Consider the following 5,986-nt stretch of genomic DNA (forward strand, 5'->3'; position numbering starts at 1 on the left):
CGTATCTCATGTATGTCATGTAAAAAGCTTGCCAAAGGCTTGCATTCGTTAGAATTACGATTTTAACTTGCATATGGTCAGAAATATCGTCGTTTATGAAAATGAGGCAATGAGAATTGCCCTCGGACGATGCTGTAGATAAGTGTAATTATTATATTACTGAGTGCATTTTTATTTGTAAAGGGGGGTGATTTGTAGTAAAACATGCTGATGGATGCACAGATGATTTTGGAGTAAGCAAGAGATAACACGTTTTAAGGGGGCCATGCTGCTGATTCACGTCTCGCGACGGAGCGAGCGGCGCTACGCTTCTGGTCACGTGACGCGTGACGTCCCCTCCACCCCGTGTATGTCCCCCCACTCCCCCCGTGTATCTCCCCAGTCCCCTCCCAGTAACCTTGAGCATCCTCCTCCAGCAGCGGGCACAGTCATCTGCTTCCGCTGCGGAAGCCGCGGCGCGGAGCACGTTGCTCCAGCTTCCATCGAATCCAGATGATCATCATCGTCGCCATTAGAAAATTTACTCTTTTGCACAAATAGATAATTCACATTACAATGACATGCGCATTTCAACATTCCGTTTCGTTTGATTGGTCTTTTATAATTAAATATTAATTACATTTTATCTCCGATTCTTTTTTTTCTATCCGCCTGCTTTCCCCTAATATACATATGATCAGACAATACATTGTTAATTGTTAATACAATTTAAGCAATAACGACAAACAGCATAGTTGTATATAATATATTTACCACATCTGGTGATTAATTTGTGTTCATTCAGCTTATTTAGCGTGATTGTCGTTTTAAAAAGTGATTCCAAACGGGCATATTAAGAGCAGAATTTAACATTACGTACTTAATGTAGTGTTACACTTTAAAAGGACATATCTAAAGTGCCCTGGTGTTGTTCTGAAAACCTCGAGCAAAATACAAGTTTCTGAGCTCAAACTGTTCAGATATGCATACGTGTGTTGTCTTTATCTTGTCCTATCAGCGTACTGATTGTCTGACACGTATCCGAGGTTGATGTTTTTTAGGATTATGGTATTACTTGCCCTGCCAAGCGAACAGAGTAAGGATATCTGAGCATGTCCGCTAGTGTGACTGAAACTCTGCTGTGGAGTTTTGTGAATGTCTAGCCTGTAGAGAAATGGCAGCTTTAACATGATCCAGTGTGGCTTGGCTGTGAAGGCAGTTGGCCAAAGGCAGGTTTTCTTCTCATTATGGAGCCCATCCGATCATCAACTCAAATGGAAAATTTTTCAATGATTTTTTCAATGAATCATTCGTCATTCTTGCAGATGTGTCTGGACACGTAGCCTGTAACACCAACAAAGACAAGGAACAGCCAGGGCCTGTAAGAGTCTATAAAAATAATGACTATGAAAAAGTCTATTATCGTCGTAAACTGCTATTCCTTAAATACATTCATATTAACGGTATGTTCATGACTTTCATTCATTTTCATTCAACCATGTTTAATTTCAGTTAGAGAACATTAATCTACCTTTACACACATACGTCCAGACTATTCCCAGACAGGTTTTTTACTAAATAAAAACCAGTAAACCCGAATAAACTTTGTTTGCCAATTACAAGAGTATTTCATCGCTGTCCGATGAAAACGGCGTACGTCAACTTTTTGAAGAGTGTGACTTTTTCTACAGATGGAAAACATCTGATCTCCTTTGTCTTCTGATAGTGTTTGACATCCAATTGACCAATGAAAAGATGCAGTTTCTAAAAGTACTTTACGAGAAAATGTGTTTTTTGACGGTCTTGAAACAATGGATTTTTAGCAATATGTTTTTTTCATTTGAGAATGACGATATGGTGAATTTCTCTACACGTATGTGGTGCTTTCTTAATAGATAAATGTGGAGGGCGAAGCTCAATTGGTATTGGTTGAGCATAGAAAGTAGTACTTTACTCCATGACTTTATTCCATACAGATTGGGAGCTATATTGCAGCTCAGATAAGTTCCAGTTGGTTCCTTGTGTTAGAACCAAAATGGCCGCTTTGGTTGCTTGTTGTGCATTTTAGCCTCTTGTATCCTGGGGGTGCTGATAAGCTTTTCTGTGTTAACCTACCAACCCTGCGTCACTTGGATATGTTTACTGTCCCAATGACAGTAAATCTTACAAAAATCATGATACAGTAGACAGTTCAGACTTAACACACAGTGTAACACTAACAGAGAAATGCAATAATTTAGGCTGTCAGGTCAGTGGCGAAAAGGACAAAATTTGTAAAGGTAACAAAGATTGTGTAATTAATGGAGGATATAGGGGTACAGATGAGGTGTAATTATTCATGAGTAATAAGCCCAGGTAGGTAAAAACCAACCATTGGTCCAGGCTAGATTTAATAAGTCATCATGCTTTATTTAGATACCAAATAAAAATACAAAAATTACATATGGTTATCTTTTTGAGGTATGACTACTGGGGCGCCCCCCTGACCTGATGAGTGGGGTCTTTATATTCTGGACAGAGAAATGATGAGTTGAATTTGAAGCACTTTAGGCCAGGTTTTGCTTTCTCCTCCAGTCAAGATACTTACCTACGGGTACCGACCAGGAAGACGACTGCAAGAATTATTATGTGTGGCAAAAAAAAAAAATCCTTGGCACAACTTGCAGCATTATCAAGGAGTGAGTCTTTGGAAAATGTAGCGATTATATGCTTTACTGGGTGCCAGTATTGGTACCAAGGCAAATCCGATGGCCAGGCCCAAGATGTTCTTGGAGGTGGGTGGCAATACCATTACCAAGATGCCAATTGGGGGGGGGGGGGGAGGGGGGCAGTATAAAGACAAAGGACACCACAGAGAGCATCTACGCTTGCATAATTTGGCTTAATCTCTCTTTTATAGAATTGCAACATGTCTGGAGTTGTGTAGACTTTCAATGGTGGGAATATTCCAGCTAAAGTCTTTTCGTTTTGACATGTTGCTGGTTCACTGTAGCAGTGGGGAGATGCATTTGCCAGCCAATCGGCGATGGAGGACGCGAGGACGCATTATTATTGGCTCCTTGGAACTCTTCTCGGACCGATAAGGTGTTGCTTTTTGTCAGCTGACACAGGGAATGTCAGTGCTGCCTTCTTCCTGTCGCAGACCCCTAGAAATCTGAATGACCCAGAGCAGCAGCAATGATTTGTACAAGGAGAGGTGAAGGAATTGTACACAAAAATCAATTACCATTCCACGAAATTGAACTCCAAGGTATTTGTTAGCGCACTACGCGTACCGCGCTCTGGTACGTTTACCGATTCTTCGGCCGATGGCTCCAAAACTCCCAGCAGAGCAACCTAGACGGATAGTTTTCAACATGACACACATCAGTGACGTAGACAGGAAGAATGCGTTAGTGCCGAGATGGACTGAGCACAATGCTAACTGGGGCCGGACAGATGAGGTCAGAGTCAGTTTATTATCCCTTTATAGTGATCAGTGACAACATGTTCTGAAATTAGAACAGAGAGCTGACAGGGAGTCAAATGATCATTCAAAGTTTTTACTGTAATGCACCCTGCAGTTACTCACAGAATGAATGGGGGGGGGGGGGGACACAGAGTCAGGGTCACTGCTATGGTTGCTTTTGAAGAACTCAGATATCCATTAATTCGTCTTCTATGTCCCACTTGCCTTATGCAGAGTCATCTGGGTCAGGAGCCGATCCCAAAAGCTACAGGTGTGGTGGATGGGCGGGGTGGGGGGGGGGGGGGGGGGTTAGCCAGAGTGGGGCACTAGCACCATTCACACACCCAAATAACTCACCATAGCATGTTTGTGCGTCGTGGGGGCAAATGCAAAGGAGTTCCCAGAGGAAACCCCAAAACGACACAAGGAGAACATGGCAAACTCCACACACATTGGGCCATGTTGGAGGCTCGAACCCTGGACCCAGCAATGTGAGGAACAATGCTAAGCACTGCACTACTAAGCACTGCACTACTAAGCACTGCACCACCCTACACACAGAAAAGAAACAGAAAAACACAGAAATAATTCAGATCTTTTTTAAATTTTATCAGTTTCCGTTAACTTATTTGTAGGTAATTATTTTGATGCTCCAACTGTTGCCCCAGTGCCCCCCCCCTCCCTTGGTGCCCCCCAGTCTGTAGCCCATGGGATTATTTATTATCAGTGCAGTGTGAGACAGTGGTTCAGCGGGCAGGTTTCTATCGCGCACCACTCAGCTTGTGGGCTTGACGTCAGCACACGGGTATTTTCTGTGATTTCTTTGTGTTTATGTGGGTGTGTGCCCTCCCCTCCCCAGTCTGTGCTCCTGCCCACTGAAGGAGTGGCTTCCCATCCAAGATGTGTGCCATGCCTCCGGCATCCTGGGGTAGGACAACTCTGTCCATACATTACATGCGCTATCAGTCAAAAGTCTGGACACGCCTGCTGAAAAGCATTTTTATTTCAAAATGATACCATCCCTAAGCACATCTCCAGGTCATGTAAGCACGTTATTTTCTTGGGTACAAGGAAAGAGATGGAGTGCTGTGACAGATGACATGGCCCCCCATGATCTCCCCAACCTAAACCCTATAGATCTGGCTTGGGATGAGTTGGATCAAAGAGTAAGAGCAAAGTAGCCGACTTGTGCCCAGAACTTGTGGAAACTCCTTCAGGCCTGTTGGAGAAGCATCCCGGGCGGCTACATCTGGAAGCTGGGTGAATGAATGCCGAGAGTCTGCAGTGCGGCCATCGGAGCAGAAGGGGGCTGTTTTGAAGAGTGTAAAATTTGGTCATTGAAATATTTCATATGTGTTACTTCATTGCCTTGGGACCTATTGCTACGAGGTGAACAACAGCAAATATAGAGACACATACATTGAAAGCAAATGTGGCCAGACTTTTGACTGGTTCTGTATGTGGTTCTGGGCGGAGGATCAGGAATTAATAATTTGATACACTTGATATCAAAGATGCCAGTGATCTGCAAACTATCTTAAATGAATAAGCTAATTTTCTAATACAATGGATGTTAATTCCTTTTGCACCATTTCATCATAACAAGGAAGCGTTTTTATAGATTAAGGAGCATTTTACAGTTGCTTTGTGTTCAAACTGTTTAAGTGTGTTTAAGTCTTGACTTGTGGTGGTTTTTCCTTCCCCGCCAAATCAGGAGTCAGAAGCCGCTTGTGTAGATTCATATTCAATCTTTATTGCAACAACAAGGTTACAACCAAGGCAGTACACTTGCACGCGTATCTAACACAGTTTCACATCAATTGTTATACTTTTTTTTTATCGTTTAACAATATCTCGTCACTTAACCATCGCCATTCCCTCCACCATTCACCATCGTTGTTTTCTCCCTTGATCCACACCCCTAGGTGATAAGTGTGTCAGTCATCTCTTTTACCGTTCGGTCCATGGGCCGAACACAATTGTGGTGTGACCATCTCTACTCGATTTTTTTAAAAATAGTTTCTCTATCTGTAACATTCATATGCATCTCAGTTAACATTTCCAGCATGTGGAACAGGCGGAGTGAACGTCCCTGCGTGGTTTGAAGTTGTGTGTTTTGCCTCGTCTGGGTTTTACGCTGCTTGAAAACAAACTGGACCAAGGGGAAAATGCTCCAGTGTCCGAGACAATTAACTATAGTTGTGAAAACGCCCCAAAACTCAAATAACTTGGAGCCCTCCAGCTAGGAGATCTTCAGCTGAAGATAGCAGTGAAGCTCCTTTGTGGGGACGGGGATGGGGGGGGGGGTTTATTCTAAAGAAAAGAGAACCAAAGGTGACCAAATAAGAAGGAACCGTTCTTTATGAGTAGAACCTGTCACATTGGTCGCTGTACTGGAATTTCCCTTTCAGGAACGGGCCTGACAGACTCTGACGAGGTGAATGAAGTGATCCAGAGGAGCATGACCAGCTGCTGAACGGAACTGGGGCGGGGGGGGGGGGGGGGGGGGTCGATGTAACACTCTGGAAGCCTGTAATCCCCCCCCCACACAGATATTTA

Source organism: Brienomyrus brachyistius, chromosome 24 (assembly GCF_023856365.1).
Source record: "Brienomyrus brachyistius isolate T26 chromosome 24, BBRACH_0.4, whole genome shotgun sequence".
In the NCBI taxonomy this organism is placed as follows: domain Eukaryota; kingdom Metazoa; phylum Chordata; class Actinopteri; order Osteoglossiformes; family Mormyridae; genus Brienomyrus; species Brienomyrus brachyistius.